General features: G+C 38.6%; 1 protein-coding gene across 4 annotated transcripts in view; it reads left to right on the top strand.

Annotated features, from left to right (window-relative positions):
- Positions 1–6,303: 6,303 nt before the first annotated feature.
- Positions 6,304–18,682, top strand: part of epb41l3b (erythrocyte membrane protein band 4.1-like 3b) — an 84,630-nt gene continuing 72,251 nt past the window's right edge. Inside the window, exons 1-2 of one of the 4 annotated variants that reach the window (XM_054742572.2) lie at positions 6,304–6,466; positions 6,691–6,731. The gene's annotated coding sequence lies outside the window, so the exon portion shown is untranslated. Of the gene's footprint in view, positions 6,651–6,690; positions 6,732–18,682 lie in introns of all 4 variants that reach the window. The other 3 variants (XM_054742566.2, XM_054742606.2, XM_054742576.1) reach the window with 3 other exon arrangements.

Raw genomic sequence — 18,682 nt, 5'->3', positions numbered from 1 at the left:
GAATGAGAATACAAAATATACGATCCTGGAAAAGATTTAGACAATAATCTGTACATGCATAATAATGAATGCAAATATTATAGCGACCAAGAATTGCGTGACTGTGCCTTGGTGAATGATACACTGTCCATCATCCACTTCAGCAGTAGAAGTTTGCATTGCAATTATGATAAAATATTGGAGTTTTTAACACAAAATAAAATGAGATTTAAGGTTGTTGCAGTTACAGAAACATGGTTGCAAGAAGGAGATATTGAGGACGTTCAAATAGATGGGTATGAGATGTATTACCAGAATCGGGAAAATGAAAAAGGCGGTGGTGTAGCACTGTATATATGTAACACCCTAAGAAGCATAGTGATGTACATGTCGACAGCAACTGCTGATGTAATGGAAATGATCACTGTTGAAATAACATCTGAGAGGACAAAAACATAATAATTAGCAGTATTTATAGAGCACCAGGTTCCTGTATTGAATCATTCACAAACACAGTTTCGAAAATGTTTCATGGAATCAGTAACAAGAATTTGTTTCTCTGTGGGGACTTCAACGTTGATTTGAAAAATACAATTTATCAGACTTTGTAAATTCCATGCATCTACTTGGTCTGTTTCCACTGATAACCAAACCCACAAGAAGTACTGTACAAAGCTCAACAATTATAGATAACATATTTTGTAATGTTTCAGGGGGGCTGGAGAGTGTTGGAATCATAATGACTGATATTAGTGATCATCTGCCAGTTTTCACATGCTACAAGAGTGATCAGATTAGACATCAACCTCTAATGGAAAATCTTATAAGGGATCGGTCACAAAAAGCCATAGACTCATTTAAAAGAGCCCTAGAACAGCAAAACGGGGATAAAATATATATAAATGATGTAAATTTGGCTTACAGCTCTTTTATAAGAATACTGTGCAGTCAATACGAAAAAAAACTTACAAAAAAAGATAAGAATAAACCATGGTTGACAAAAGGACTGCAAAATGCCTGCAAGAAAAAAAATGCCCTATACAGAAGCTTTTTAAAACAAAGAACCAGCGAAGCTGAGTACAGATACAAAAAAATATAAGAATAAATTAGTTTCAATATTAAAAGACAAAAAAAATTATTATAGCAATATACTAGAAAAACATAAAAACAATATAAAGGCAACTTGGGGAATAATAAACAATGTTATAAAAAGAAATAAATCAGTTTCAACTGTTCCGAATTATTTTTTTAAATGAAGACACTGAAATAAACGATCCAAACAAAATCACCAATGAATTTAATAAATTCTTTACTAACGTGGGACCAAGCTTGGCAAACATCATTCAAAAAAGAATTCATTGTAACATAGGCAAAAAAATTATAGGTAACAAAAATAGAATGTTATTAAATCCAGTGACTAATGAAGAAGAGAAGTTGTAAAAAAAAGTCATCAATAAAAGAACAACTGACTGCGACAATTTAGACATAATAATAAAAAATATAACAGAGAATATTATCCATCCCTTTACTTATATACGTAACTTATCTTTTACAACTGGCATATTAGATATAGTAATTAATAATGTAAAAATTGAGAGAGTATATGAAATAAAAATTCTTGGGGTGGTCATAGACAGCAGAATCTGTTGGAAGCCACACATCAAATATGTTAGGGGGAAGCTTGCACGGGGCATTGCTATATTGGGGAAAGCTAAGTATATTTTTAATCAGAAAGCACTTTATATATTATACAATACGATGCTACTGCCATATTTGAGCTCTTGTGTAGAGGTCTACAATTTACAAACAATAACGACAATGCAGAAAAGGGCTATCAGATTAATAACAAATGCAGGATATTTGGATCACACAAATTAACTTTTTATTAAAACGCGGACAATGAAGTTCCAGGACTTGGTTAAATACAAAACAGCACAAATAATGTATAAAGTAAGAAGTAAATTAATGCCTGATAAAATACAGAAACTGTTCACAGAGAGAGAAGGAGGATATAACCTCAGAGGGACACTAAACTTAAAGATACATAAGTTTAGAACAACATTAAAACAGATGTGTATCACAATAATAGGGGTTAAATTATGGAACAATTTAGAAGAAAAAATCAAAGTAAGTACAAATATAAATGTGTTTAAAATGACTTATAAAAAACATTCTGAACAAGTATATAGTGGAAAATAGATGATTTATGTGGTTGTCCTTTATTTTAGGAAAAGTAAATATGAGCATCAATTGTAAAAAGATGGGGTTTTTTTTCCATATGGTTTGGTGGTTTTTGGTGACTTGTACCATTTTGTTTGTTTTGTGTTACATTTAGTAAACAAGTAAAAATTACTTGTATAAAGGGGTAGGGACATATAAGTTTCCACTTCAGCCTACTCCTTTTCAGACAGAGAAGAAGAAAAAAAGGGATGATGATATGTATTTTTTCTGTTTGTGGTATTTTTAAAAAAAATTATGTATGTTTTCTTTGTTTGAAATAAACTAAACTAAAAAAAAATCCTACCAAAATGAAAATAGCTAAAGTCATTCCGCTTCACAAAAGTGGAGATAAGCATATCTTCTCCAACTACCGACCTATATCCCATATGTCACAATTCTCAAAAAAATTAGAAAAACTATTTATTACCAGATTGGACGCATTTCTGAACAAAGAGAATATCTTAAATGACAGTCAGTATGGGTTTAGACCAAATCGCTCAACTTCAATGGCACTAATGGAATTAACAGAAGAAATATCGGAAGCCATTGACAAAAAAAAAACATTTGATAAGCATCTTCATTGACCTAAAAAAAGCATTCGATACAGCAGATCATGACATTCTTTAAAAAAAAAAAACTTAGTAAATATAGCATAACAGGAACATCCCTAAAATGGATAATGAGTTATTTACAGTACATGACAGGAAACAGTATGTTCAAATAAACAACATCAAATCCAATCTAGATAATATTACTTGTGGAGTACCACAAGGGTCGGTACTAGGCCATAAACTATTTATTATTTTTATAAATGATATTGTCTCTACATCTAATATGTTAAAGTGTATCTTATTTGCAGATGACACAACTTTTTATTATTCAGGAGACGATATTGATCAAATGATAGAGGTGATACAAACAGATTTGGAAAAAATCAAATTACGGTTAGATGGAAATAAGCTTTCATTGAGCACGGATAAAACATAATTTATGATATTCAGTGATAGAAAGAAGAATATAAAAACATTAATAAAATTAGATGAAAACTGTATTAAAAGAGTAAAGGAAGTTAAATTTTTGGGAGTCATCATTGATGAGGATTTATCTTGGAAACCACATATAAACAATATCTAAATCAATCGCAATATTACACAGAGTGAAATGGTCACTAGATGACAAATCCCTATATTTATTATACAATTCATTGATCGTACCGTACTTGAACTGCCGTGTTGAAATTTGGGGAATAACATAAAACCTATACACATTCAGTTTTTATCCTACAGAAAAAAGCAATAAGAATTACAACAAGACGCAATTACAGAGATTCATTCAGCCAATTATTTATCAAATTAAAAATATTAAAATTTTACGACCTAGTAGATTAAACTATTTTGAAATTTATGTATAAAGTCGACAAAAAGCACCTTCCAACAAATTTGATCATAAGATTTATGGAAAGAAAGAGTAGTTATGATTTGAAAGGCAACAAAATATACACGATACCAAAACATAGGACAAATATAAAGGAACGTTGTGTATCATTATATGGAGCCAAAACGTGGAATTCATTAAGTACCGGAATCAAGAATACCAAAACAATATATACCTGTCATAAACATATCAAAAATGAAATGCTTAGCTTATATGATGCTATGAGATAGACGTGTTTATGAAGTAGAGGGAATAAAAGGGAAAACATGCATTATATGTTCTATTTTGTTTCTTTTAGCTATTATTTTTTGCGTTTTATTTTGCATTTTTTTTCTCCTTTCATTAATATAAGAAGAAAAAAAATTGTGTACATATTTGTTTTCTCTCCATTTTTTGCCTAAGCTAAATCAGTAAACCAGGTCAGACAGTTTTTTTTACTATAATAACTTTGTTGTCATTTGTATTTATTTTGGTTAAGGGGAACAGATGACATAAGTTTTGCTTCTTTCTGTTCCTTTTTCATTTAATGTTTTCGCAAACCTGTTTTGTGTTTTGTTTTTAATTGTGAATAAATGAAAATAAACTAAAAAAATAAATAAATAAAAAGCTAACTGCTAGCATAACAGCTAACGGCTGTAAAGTAGGTAAAGAGTTTCACCTACCTGCTCCACAAAACTGTTAAGTGCAGTATCTGACCAGTAGAGGACTGCAGATTGGTGTCCAATATGAAACTGGTCAAGTTTCTAACTCAGCTCTAAATACTATTTAGTGTTACTTTAAACTGTTCACATTGCTATGCTAAAACCATATAATTTTGAAATTAAACTTAGTCAATCAAAAGTTTTCAAAAATTCAATTCATATTCAGAAATAATTTATTATTCCCAGAGGAAAATTAGAGTTTCAGTACACACAATTCTGAGATCAGACATACATACATAGACACATGACAAGAATTGGTGACTGTGGACATTCGCAACCCAAGTCGCGCTACCGTAATAGATCAAGAGGGTTTTAAATGAGGATAAAGTCGGGGGGGGGGGGGGGGGGGGGGGGGACACCTCAGAGTTACGCTCAACAGAGAGGGTAGCTTTGCTATGAAAAAAACCCCACCTCAGACAGATAAGCACACAGACACACAGTCCACTTACTTGGACAATTAGATAATTTTGTGCAAGAAGATTTTTCTGCAGCTCTCCAGAAAAGTCATTCTTTGTTGGATCACTTGGTTTTATTAGCTTTAGCTATTAGCCTATTTGCATGCAATACACAGAAAAACAGATGCTTAGTTTAGAAATTAGTAAGTATAAAAAATAAACAGTTGCTCATAGAAAGGTAATGCTCAAACTGCTCAGGAATATTTCTATTTTAGCTGTTTTTGGTGGAAGAAATTCAGTCTGGAAACGTGCCATCCAGTCCAGTCCTGCTCTAAACAGCTCTTAGCTTGAGTCCACCTAAATAATTTCTCCCTGATTCTCTAAACTGAGCCCACTCTGCTCTCTATAAGAGGCAAAATATGCAGAAGTACTGCAAAGTATGTCACTTCAACAAATGTATACCAATTCCTTTAAATTTGCACAGATCCTAATCTGCACTGAAGTAATGGCTCCTGTTGATACACTGTTTATGTTGGCCTTTCATGTTGGTCATGAGCTTACTGAACTGAAAGCAGCAGACTGTTATCAGAGTAATTTACAACACTTTGCAGTTAGCTCATTTAGATTGGTGGTGAATTAAAGTAATACAAATATCCTGAGAAATCATTTGGCCTGTGATGATGCTGGTGAAGTAACCCATTACTATACTTAAAATGAGATCATTTGTTTACAAATAAATATACCATTTCACAAAATGGTTTGTACTCAGACATTTGCTTGTTTCTCTATTAAACTCTGCCTTTCGTTTTGGTCAACCTCAACAATTTTCAACAAAGCTAGGAAGCTTTAAAGTTTATTTTAACAATGGAGTCTATATTTATTTGATGGTTTGATACAAAATGTGCAGTTAGTTATTTTTTGCAAATACTTTTTAATAGAAGTACATTAGCAATGCATTGAATTGGTACATTCAGAAAATTAAGCAACAAGTTGATGTCTGTTACATTTTGTTTTATTCAACCTAATACATAAACTAAATTACAAAAAGTAAAATGCATTTGAGTGTTTGAATATAAAAGTATTAAAACATTCCCTAACAAATGTTGTTCATTGTTTGCATACTTCCTATATCTCTTTTAGAGTTACCTTCACCATAGTATAGCCTCAGATGAAAAACAGCAAATTAAAAGTAATGATTTTCTTTGTGAAAATTAAAAGATGACATTTGCATTTTATACTAAATTTACATTCTTAAATCTGCAAATTTACTTTTCAAATTTTTGCTTTTGACTTAGGAAATGTAATTTTGACAATAGGAAACGCAGATGTTGATAACGTGAAGACAACAGACATGGTAGGTATTTGATTATATGCTGCAACGGACTGCCTTAATATCTAACCTCACTCGGCCACCTTGTGGTCATGTGACATAAAGATGATTATCTGCTGCTGGTGCGTGTCCTCCCGCGGGCCACCGGTGGGTGGCAGTGTCCCTGTGTTATTTGAGACGGGTTTTTTTTTTTTTTTGGGCGTTCGGAGGTGTTCAACTGGGCCTGGTTTTTCAGGCGGCAGGGGCGGGGTTTAGCACACTGTAGAGGGGTTTACCAAAGCGAGCTCTTACAGGTGTTCGGTCCTTTATACCCGGACGAGCCCGGCGTCGGGATTTCCTCGTCAGTCCGGTGACGCAACTCGGTGACAGCTGGTGTTCTGGGAGGTGTTGTGTCCCCGCGGGCTCAGGTAAAGTGTTTACTCGTACTTATGTGTTGCTTCCGCTTCGTTTAAGCTAAAACGCGAGTGGGTTTGAGCACTTTTGACAGCATTAGCATAAAACTAACATCTGGGTTCATTTGTTTTTCCGTTTAAATCGCCCGGCTTTGAACGTGACACCTGCTGCTTTCCTGGCGACATGGGACACGAAACGGTGAGTTCACGTGTTTATTAAAAATCTGGAAATATGACAGACTCACATTTTAAACATGTTTGGTGCAGCCGTTCATCTTTGGTCAGCACTTTGAATAAGGCTGATTTTTAAAGTGACATACACTTTAGGAATATTTCTTTTAACTATTTAATTTTAACTAATTAATCGTGACTTTAAAATGGATTTATTTTAAAAACAAACTAATTGCTCCACGATCTGATAAAGTCTCTTTAAAAGTGCTGATTGTTTCCTGTCAAACGTGTATAATCATTATCAACTTTTCTATTTTCTGTCTCAGGAAGTATCTTAACCAATTTCTGCTTCTCACTGCTGAGACAGCAATGCTATCCTTTTTTCTAAAACCCTGGTGCAGAAATACCTCATTTAAAAGAAAACGGTGCTGGGCACAGGCTGACCTTTCAGAAATGGGAAGTTGTCACAGCGTGGATTTCCTCTGGGGTCTGCTCAAACTGAAGCATCAGTGAATCAGGGAAAGAAGAGCTCTTTGTTGTAATATTCTCCTTCATGAGCATATCTCACAGCATCACCATGGAGCTTAATGTGGGTCCAGATAGTTCAACAAAGGCTGTTTTATCTTGACAGTTGTGTTTTTATATGCTAAATAAGAAGGCTGATGGTTCTGTTTTCTCATTGTTGGAGTTTAACATGACATTTGGGGGTTTAGTTGTCAAAAATCCTCTAAATTACCAAATTTTTCTATATTTAGTGGCATTTTTACAACCGAAGTAAAAGTTTTAAGGTTTAAGTGGGAGATTTTAAACGTGCTGGACTTTATACTGCCAGCGTCCAATGACAAAGTCCAGAAAACGTGCCAGAGAGGTCATATCTGGATGAAGCCGGCCGTCTTTATAACTGTTCTTCCTGTCTGTACAGATGTATTGATATTTATTTTAAAAACAAGCACATTTAGAGATAAATAAGTAGCTGTTTGTCATCCTAAGCGTGCTCTCAGTGCTGCTAATCTGTACAATTTCTAGTTCTTATATTGTGTCTCACTTGATTAATTTCCAAATGTTTTGTACAAGCATTAAACCAGATTGTGATTGTTAATCCAGTTTGTTTATAAAACATTTGTTGAGCTGATTAGATAAATCTCTGTTTTGTCTCAGTGACAGTGATCTAAAAATGGGCAAAACTTTGTTTCACAGGTGATAAATTTGTTCACATCATCCCTTTTGGTGATACCACATTAGATATGCAATCATAAACAATCATCTCTCCCAGATTTATGAGATTTTTGACCCTATTTCACTGATTGAGTTAATAAAATCTACCAATATACTCTTTATTAGGCCCGAGCAGCGAAGCTGCGAAGGCCTATTATATCTGCTCTGTTTATTTTTTTTTTCTTCCGCGCCTTCAAATGGCTTTTTGGGGGTCTTACCATATCCAAAAACTCACCAAATTCTATCCCAATACAGAACGTGCCTGAAATTTATGTATTTCAATGGCGATGTGAAGGTTGCTAAAAAAGTGGCTCGACAGTGCCCCCTTGAAAATTAAAAATACCCCTCTGCTTTGACCCTTTTTTATCGTAGAGTGATGAAATTTGGTACACTTGTAGAACTCAACAATTCGCACATAAAAGCCTCTTGCACCCTGGTCATTATCAAACAGGAAGTCGGCCATTTTGGGCTAAAGTAGCGATTTTGACCTCGTTTTGGTCATTTGTAGGGTCAGTATTTGGTTGAACAGTTTGGTAATTTTTCGCACAATCGTCTCAAAAATAGTGTGCGATCGATCAGAAGGGATGGACAGTTGAAATGAGAAAATAAAATTGACTTTTCGTAAATACTGAAGGGGCGGGGCCAGGCCTCGAAGTTCGAGCACTCGTCAAAAAAATTCAAATGGCTATAATTTCATAAATGAAAGAATTACAGTTAAAGTTTTTTATGGACATTTCTCATTGTCCCCCAAAGAAAATTGAATGGTGGATTGATGATGTCACACAAGCCCCACCCCCTCAAGACTAAAAAGGCCAAGTTTTACTATGAAATTTCCCAAAATTCACCATTTTGTATACTCACCACAAACTTATAGCAGGTAACTGGAGACAAGTTGGGGTTGCCTGGCCTCACTTTATGGGAGCTTTCGAAAGACAGCGCGGCTGTGATGGCGCGGCGAAGTCAGGCGTAAAGCCATGGCCATACGATTTGCCTCTCATTTTGTCAATTCTAAAGCTATCGCCACAAAATTTCTCATTAGTGATCCTAGTATGATTCGTAATGAAATTTAACATCAAAAATTAGTAGGGGTGGCCAATTCTTTGAAATAGCGCCCCCTAGCACCCTTAAAAGTGCCAGCCCCAAGCCATGCTTTGACTGAGGATTGTGAAATTTTGCACACTTATGTAATGTCTCAGGACCTACAAAAAACCCTCTTGAAGCCATGCTCAATATCCCACAGGAAGTCTGCAATTTTGGTCCAAGTACGCCATTTTGTGTTTTTTGCACACTTCAAAGGTACGTCAATCCCCAAGCGCCCTTTACCCCCATCGCCTTTAAACCTCTGCTTAATATTCTTAAGACAAAGTGGGAAAAAATGAACCTACGGATTTTCCAAAAGTCTAACGGTGTGGGCGTGGCTAAGCCTCAAACATTGACCTGTCACCACACCATGCTTTACTGTCAAAGCTCCGAAATTGACTCCTTTAACCTAATCAACATGAATACCTGGCAAATACAAGTAGACATGTTAGGGTCACTTGGTGTCCCGTAATGGCAGGTTTCAAAAAAGGGCGAGGCTTTGGGGGCATGGCAAATTTTGACATCACGCCATGGAATTTTGTTTGCCTCTCATTTCCTCAATTCTGATGTTATCGGTACAACAATTCAGGTGATTGATACAAATCCTAACCTCAATAAATATTACCCTGAAAATCTGGTGGGCGTGGCTTAGTTTCTTCACTGGCACCCCCTAGGTCCAATAAAAATGTCAGTCCCAAGTCATGCTTTGACTGAGGATTGTGAAAATTTGTATACTTATCTAATATCTTAGGAGCTACAAAAAAGTCTTTTGGAGCCATGCTCCATATCCCACAGGAAGTCGCCATTTTGGTCCAAGTACACCATTTTGTGGATTTTGCACACTTGAAAGGAACGTCAGTCTCCAAGCGCCCTTTACCCCATCGCCTTTAAACTTCTGCTAAATACTCTTAAGACAAAGCGGGAAAAACTGAACCTACGGATTTTCCAAAAGTCTAAAGGTGTGGGTGTGGCTAGGCCTCAAACTTTGACCTTTCACCATACCATGCTTTACTTTCAAAGCTCCCAAATTGACTCCTTTAACCTAATCAATTTGAATCTCTGGTAAATAGCAGTAGACATGTTGGGGTCACTTGGTGTGCAGTAATGGCAGGTTTCAAAAAGGGCGAGGCTTTGGGGGCATGGCGAATTTTGACATCACACCATGGAATTACGTTTGCCTCTCATTTCCTCAATTCTGATGTTATCGGTACAGCAATTCAGGTGATTGTTACAAATCCTAACCTCAATAAATGTTACCCTGAAAATCTGGACTTTTTCTGTAGTTGGTCACAGCGCCCCCTAGATAACTTTAACCTTCAATAACTTCAAAAAACGTGGTCAGAATAGTATTAAACTTGGTCTGTGTCATCACACCTCCAGTGTGGTAAAGATAAGAGTATCCCCTACTGGTGAGATGTGTAATTTAATGGTGGGCTCAGAGGACATGCTGAGTCAGGGTGAGGTGTAGACGAGGAGACCGTTCGTGGTTTCTGGGGTCGCGGGGGTCGACGTTTATGATCTGCAGATGTGCCCGGGGGCCCCGGGCTGCCGGCCAGGCCGGAGCACAGCGGAGCTGCAAGGGCTGAACAACGCTGCTTGCAGCTTTAATTAGGCTCGAGCAGTGAAGCAGCGAAGGCCTATAGAGCTCTGGGAGTTGACGTCACTTCTCCCGGCATGCAATAGTTCAAATCGAAGCTGCGCCATCTTGGCAGGCAGAAGGCCTCAGCTGGGCTATTTGTTATTGTCAGAAAACTCAGTCAAACGGGAAATATGGTAGATTCCTGTTGTGCCCCAGGATGCCAGAACAGACGCGGATGCCGCAAACGTTGGATTACCGCAGTTAAACGCACTAGTGACTGGGCTAAAATGAAGCTGTGGGATACAGAGAGTAAAGGTTTTCGCTTATGCAGCAACCACTTCATATCAGGTACATAAGCCAATTTTTCCTCAACTGTATATGGTATTTAGTTTAAATGCTTTTATTACGATTCTTAGTGGGCTTCCTAAACTAATTTTGGCGTGGCTTTTTCTGTCATATTACTCATAGCAACAAGTAAACAGTGCCTCGTGAGTTCTGCGTGCTGCCGTTTACGTGTTATGATCACAGCAATTAACCAGCTAAGCTGTATTTAATTTTTAAGCAATGGTTGATCAATTGTCAGATCACACATAAAAAGCACTTTGGATTGCTATTATCTGTCTCACCGAGACAGATCTCAGACAGATCCTGAGACGCTCCTGCCTGACATATTTATTTTATGTGTCATCACACCTCCAGTGTGGTAAAGATAGAGTATTTTTATTTTATTCTTGTGATGGACATATCCCTTGTCTGAAATAAAGTTTGATTTGAATTGAATTTATTCACGGAAAAAAATCAGACTAGTGATTTCTCTTGGCGTTCAGTTTATACATTCAAACAGCACAGCAATCTATTTAAACTTCTTACATGTAAATCTATGTTATTTGTCCATCCTTCCATCTATTTTCATCCGCTTATCTGGAGTCGGGTCACGGGGGCAGTAGCCTAAGTCGAGAGGCCCAGACTTCCCTCTCCCCAGCCACTTGGGCCAGCTCCTCTGGGGAAATCCCAAGGCATTCCCTGGCCAGGTCTGCTCCGACAGCTTCTGGCATTTTTAAAATGTATCCCAGGGGCATGGTAAGGGTCGGAGATGTTTAGTCTATTTAATTTCTGACTATATAAAACGATTTCTTCGGTTTTAAAGTGTGAAGTAAACTCCAGAGTAAAATCCAAGCCGATCCCGTTCATTTAGTTTATATTTGTTGCCTGCCAACATGGCGTCTACTCTCTAAGAGTCATGTGATGTCCGGAGCTCTATTGTATCTGCTCTATTTATTTTTCTTCTGCCAAGTAAATTGGCTTTTTGGAGGCCTTAACATACCCGAAAACTCAGGAATTTTTGCACACATATCAGGCGTGGTGTAAGATTTTGTATTTTAAAGGTCCCAAAAAAAATCGCAATTAAACTAGCTCCACAGAATGTGAAAAATACCCCCCTCCATAAACCTTAGTTTGTCGTACAGTTATGAAATTTCGTACACTTGTAGTACTCAATGGTCCGCACAGAAAAGCCTCTTGCAACCATGGTCAACATCAAACAAGAAGTCGGCCATTTTGGTTTGAAGTGGTGATTTTGACCCCGTTTTGGCCGTTTCTAGGGTCCGCTTCTGATTGATTTACTCGATCATTTTTTGCACAATCGTCTCGAAATTTGTGGGAAATTGCTCAGAAGGGATGGGCAATCAAAGAGAAAGAAAAAAAGGACTTTTCGTTTATGCTGAGGGGACGGCCTCAAAGTTCGACTACTCGCCAAAAAGTATATAAATGGCTATAACTTCATAACCAAATGGAATAGAGTTACAAAATTTCTGAGGTCATTCGTCATCCAACCACAAACTAAACTGAATAGTCAGATGATGACATATCACAAGCCCCGCCCCCTCAGGACCAAAGTTGGTCCAAGTACTCGATTTAGTGGTTTTCACACACGTCGTTTGGACAATGATGCCCCGTCGCCCTTTTCACCGATCGCCTTCAAACTTCTGCTATGTACTGTTAAGACATAGGGGAAAAAATTCAATTGTCAGATTTTAAATAAGTATAAAGGAGTGGGCGTGGTTAAGCCTCAAACTTTGACCCATTGCCACGCCACTCTTTATTTTCACAATTCCCTATCGGACTCCTTTCACCTAATCACCAGCAATCTCTGGCAAATAGCAGTAGACAAGTTGGGGTCACTTTGTGTCCAGTGCTGGCAGGTTTCAGAAAAAGGCAGGGCTTTGGGGGCATGGCAAAATTTGCCATCACGCCATGGAAATACGTTTGCCTCCCATTTCGTCATTTTTAAAGATATTGCCACGAAACTTCTGGTGAGTGATCCTAGTCTGGTCCCCGAAAAAAATCTGATGTGAAAATCTGGTGGGTGTGGCCCATTTTCTTAAATAGCGGCCCCTAGGACAATTAAAACTGCCAGCCCCAAGCCATGCTTTGACTAAGGATCGCGAAATTTGGTACCTTAATGTAGTGTCTCAGGACCTACAAAAAAGTCTTTTGGAGCCAAGCGCAAAGTCGTACAGGAGGTCGGCCATTTTGGTCCAAGTACTCGATTTAATGGTTTTCGCACACGTCGTTTAGAGAATGATGCCCCGTCGCCCTTTTCACCGATCACCTTCAAACTTCTGCTATGTACTCCTAAGACATAGGAGGAAATTTTTACCATCGGATCTTAAATAAGTATAAAGGTGTGGGCGTGGCTAAGCCTCAAACTTTGACCCATTTCGACGCCACTCTTTTTTCACAGCTCCCTATTGGACTCCTTTCACCTAATCACCAGCAATCTCTGGCAAATACTAGTAGACAAGTTGAGGATCACTTGGTGTCCTGTATTGGCAGGTTTTAAAAAAAAAGGCGGGGCTTTGGGAGCATGGCGAAATTCGCCATCACGCCATGGAAATACGTTTGCCTCTCATTTACCTGGTTATCGTGATATTGCCACAAAATTTCTGGTGAGTGATCCTAGTCTGACCCCCAATAGAAATGGACAGGAGAAGTTGGTGGGTGTGGCCTATTTTCTGAAATAGTGCCCCCTAGAACCATTAAAACTGTCAGCCCCAAGCCATGCTTTGACTGAGGGTTACACAATTTGGTACACTAATGTAGTGTCTCTGGACCTATTAAAAGGTCTCTTGGAGCCAAGCGCAAAGTTGCACAGGAGGTTGGCCAATTTGGTCCAAGTACTCGATTTTGTGGTTTTTGCACACGTCATTTGGAGAGTGATGCCCCATTGCCCTTTTCACCAATCGCCTTTAAACTTCTGCTATATACTTTTAAGACATAGGGGAAAAAAATCAATCGTCGGATTTTAAATAACTTGAAAGCTGTGGGCGTGGCTAAGCCTCAAACTTTGACCTTTCGCCATTACATTACTTGACGTAATAACTCCCATGTGCATGATCAGATCTGTATCAAACTTTGTCTGTGTGTTCACTGACCACATCTCAAGACAACAACAATGTGGACAGCTGACATCACCTAAGCCCCGCCCCCTGACAACAGGAAGTCTATTGTTTTATGGTGAAATGCCCATAATTGTCCCCTCCAATTTAGTCAACACAACACTAAGGTCAGCACTGTCTTCATGATGCTGTAATGACCATTCAGTTCTGATTGCTTTCCAGAAAGGGAGGGGCTTTGATGCCATGGCGAATTCTGGCATGACGCCGTGACCTTATGTTTGACTGTAACTTTCATAAACAGCCTCCGATCTGCACGAGACCGAACATGGCAATCAACAGTCATGCCCTTTAGCCAATGAGGCACAAACGGTTGGTGAACGTTGTATAATATCACCACAGCGCCCCCTACATTTCTTTAAAACTGTAATAACTCCTACAGACGAGGTTGCAACTGCACCAAACTTGCTATGTGTCATCACACAAAGGCACCCAACACAATCCTGTGGTCATTGGTTGATATTGCTTTAGCTCCGCCCCCTGACAGATATTAGGCCCTGAATAACACATGCATGATACAATTCACACCAAACTACATGCAAATGATTGTTGTCAACCTACAAACTTCTTCAAGGGATATTTTCCTAAATTTGGGACAGTGCCCCCTAGATACAATAAAACCTTTGTAACTTCTACAAAAAAGCTCCAAACCATATCAAACATGGTGGGAGTCATCACACAACTGCAAACAACACATGTATGTGCACACTCGTTCAAATCAGTTTAACTCCGCCCACTTACAGGCTTTTGGCTCTAGATGACCCATTCAACGTTTGATTGATGCCAAATGAACAGAAAACCAAATTTGATGAGCAGAGATGACCTCTATGGGATTTAGTTGTAAATGGTCACAGCGCCCCCTAGATAGGTTCAAACTTTATTAACTTCTAAATACAATGTCAGAATGGCATTATACTTGGCTTGTGTCATCACTTTACTGCACCAAACACATCAATGTGGTTGTTGGTTCAAACACCTTTAGCTCCACCAGTTTTCGGCTCAGTGGCTCAAGATAACACACGCAACGTCTGATTGATGCCAAAATAACAGAAAACCATCTTTGTCACCCAAAGCTGACCTCAATGGGATTTTTCTGTAGTTGGTCACAGTGCCCCCTAGATAACTTTAACCTTCAATAACTTCAAAAAACGTGGTCAGAATAGCATTAAACTCTGTCTGTGTCATCACACCGCCAGTGTGGTAAAGATAGAGTATCCCCTAGTGGTGAGATGTGTAATTTATTGGTGGGCTCAGAGGAGATGCTGAGACAGGGTGAGGTGCGGACGAGGAGACCGTTCGCGGTTTCTGGTGTCGGGGTGGTCGACGTTTCTGTTCCGCGGACGTGCCCTGGTGCCCCGGGCTGCCGGCCAGGCTGGAGCGACGCAGAGCTGCGAGAGCCAAACAACACTGCTTGCAGCTTTAACTTCTGATTATAATTGGTCGCTCTGAGTTTTTCATGCATGCTGAACATTAAAGCAGTCTCCTACACCCATCTCTTAACCATAACCCTATCTTAATTAACTTTTAATAGAAAATAGACAGTGAAACTCTAGGATTTATAAATCCTGATACATCTATGTCACACTGTGAATTTGCATTCGTGGTCTTGCCCATCTTGGCTTGCGCCCGCCTGCAGGAGGACTTTTTAAAACATTTTTGCACAGAGGAGAGAGAGCGGAGAGGGTGTTGGTGATATCGACTGTGCAAAATGGCTGAATATGTTCTGTTAGCCAATCAGAAGCGAGGTGTGTGCATATCATTATAAAAATGAGTAATTCTGCAGTTTTCAGCCCACCACTGCACCAGTAATCTTCTGCATCTCCGAACAGGAGCATCATAGCTTTTTCTTTTTCTTAATGCCTCATAAGGCATTGATTTACACTATAGAGCACTGCAAATGTATTGAATAAACAAGTAAACCACCCTTTAAGGATTTTCACGGAGGATTTATTTGTCAGTCAGTGTAATTGAAAAGGGAAAGCTTTGGGGTTATAGAATTGCCGTACAGTTAAGTAAAAACTAGAAACCTACTATTAAGCACTAACCAGTAAACTTTTTATATATGCAGTAGATGTATGGCAAGCATGAAAACGTAGTGCGTGATCATGTTTCATGCCTAGTTTTTCTAAGATGGTTCAGTGAAACACAGGAAGGTTGTAATTATGGAGAAGCTGCCGGGAATTCCCAAAATTCTGACCTCAAGTGGAATGTTGCAAATATCTTTAATGACTGCCATAAATAACTGATTAGGTGATCATAAATCACCCTTTGAACTCAATAAACTTGACCAGAATAATTGTGTACAGGCTTATTTTTAGAGGCTTTTGTCTAAGCTAATCCGTGACCGTGTGGCTTGGGAATCTACACCCTAACCTAAACTGTGGTGGTCAGTCCTTTTTACTTCGGTGCTGTTACCCATAATGCTCTGAGAGTAAATGAAAGACATGTGAAGAGATGTGTGAAAGGAGCGATAAAAGATAAAAAGTCTTCTTATCGCTGATGATGATTGTAATTTAATGAAAGGAAATGGGAATGTTGGATTAAAATGTCTACACTTTGGCATCTATGTGTCCTAACAGGTGATGCACAGTTACTTCATAACTGAGACGTTTAGGCTTGTATTAATGAAACATGATACAATTAGAATTACGCTTTTATATTTTAGGCATTTACAAAACAAAAAATTTTAAATTCAGGTCTTTTTTAAGCATCCCTAAAGTTAGCTGATAAAAATATTCTAAATTAAAGAAACATCATTAAAGTGACAATGTATAGTTTTTATCATTTATCTCTGGAAATATCCATCGAAATGTGGTTGAAAATGAATGAAATGATGCCCAGTTGTTGAAAAATATTGGTGGCTTTGTAATATATAACCATATGAGAGCAGGCCTAAGCGTGTTTGTCAATGCCAAGGAACCTCGCCTTGATGTCTTGGTCCTGGCCCAGTTGCCTAGGAGATACGTCATCAGGAACCACGGCGTGTTCCAATGTTCATGTTCTACCGAGGCGTGTGTTCTCCTTTTGTTAGCCGTTTAGCTAGCTGAGCAAGGATACACGGGTGTCTTGTAGCCTGGTCTTGGTCAAAAAGTTCACAGAATACACCGCCGTATTTTCAAAAGGATGGCGGATCAGAAGCCAGAGCTACTTCTGGGGCAAATTTCAAGTTTAAATGTAAGTCAACTAATTTAATTTAATTTTTTTTTACATCCAAAGAAGATATCTGTGGTTGGTTAGTTGCTTAGTAGTTGCAGCTTCGGTGGCTAGCGGGTAGTAACTCGCTTATATACAGGTGCTGGCCAGTAAATTAGAATATCATCAAAAGGTTGAAAATATTTCAGTAATTCCATTCAAAACGTGAAACTTGTACATTATATTCATGCAATGCACACAGACCAATGTATTTCCAATGTTCATTACATTTAAATTTGATATTCATAAGTGACAACTAATGAAAACTCCAAATTTGGTATCTCAAAAAATTAGAATATTCTGAAAAGGCTGAATATAGAAGACACCTGCTGCCACTCTAATCAGCTGATTTACTCAAAACACCTGCAAAGGCCTTTAAAAGGTCCCTCAGTCTTGTTTTGAAGGCACCACAATCATGGGGAAGACTTCTGACTTAACAGCTGTCCAAAAGACAATCATTGACACCTTGCACAAGGAGGGCAAGACACAAAAGGTGATTGCTAAAGAAGCTGGCTGTTCGCAGAGCTCTGTGTCCAAGCACATTAACAGACAGGCGAAGGGACGGAAAAAATGTGGTAGAAAAAAGTGTACAAGCTCTAGGGATAACCGCACCCTGCAGAGATTTGTGACGACAAACCCATTCAAAAATGTGGGGGAGATCCACAAAGAGTGGACTGCAGCTGGAGTCAGCGCTTCAAGAACCACCACGAGGAGACTCATGAAAGACATGGGATTCAGGTGTCGCATTCCGTGTGTCAAGCCACTCTTGAACAAGAAACAGCGCAAGAAGCGTCTCGCCTGGGCCAAGGACAAAAAGGACTGGACTGATGCTGAGTGGTCCAAAGTTATGTTTTCTGATGAAAGCAAGTTCTGCATTTCCTTTGGAAATCAAGGACCCAGAATCTGGAGGAAGAGCGGAGAAGCACAGAATCCACGTTGCATGAGGTCCAGTGTAAAGTTTCCACCGTCAGTGATGGTGTGGGGTGCCATGTCATCTGCCGGTGTTGGCCCACTCTGTTTCCTGAGGTCCAGGGTCAATGCAGCCGTCTACCAGGAAGTTTTAGAGCACTTCATGCTTCCTGCTGCTGACCAACTTTATGGGGATGCAGACTTCACCTTTCAACAGGACTTGGCACCTGCACACAGTGCCAAAACCACCAGCACCTGGTTCAAGGACCATGGTATCCAGGGGCGTAGCACCAAATTCTGGGCCCTAGGTACAAGTCTTCTAGGTGGGCCCCATGCTCAATTGTGTAATATCTCTCTTACACATTTTATGCCATGCTATAAGACAAGATAATAAATATGATCTCAGTTTAACCTCTATATTGAGCAAATACAAATGCCAGCATAATAAAAGTGAAATGCCCAGACTTCACATATAATTATTTTTATTTGCCAACAATGTGTTCAAACATTAATCCTGGAATTTATTTTCCAGTAAATGCCCACTGACGGGTCTTCATGTTAGCAAAATCCCTTATGAGATCTTTAAAGTCCAATCCTTTGGCTAATTGGCTTTCAATAGAAAGAAGAGCT

The sequence above is a fragment of the Nothobranchius furzeri genome, chromosome 11, assembly GCF_043380555.1.
Source record: "Nothobranchius furzeri strain GRZ-AD chromosome 11, NfurGRZ-RIMD1, whole genome shotgun sequence".
NCBI lineage: Eukaryota > Metazoa > Chordata > Actinopteri > Cyprinodontiformes > Nothobranchiidae > Nothobranchius > Nothobranchius furzeri.
This window is presented reverse-complemented; position numbering and strand designations above follow the sequence as displayed.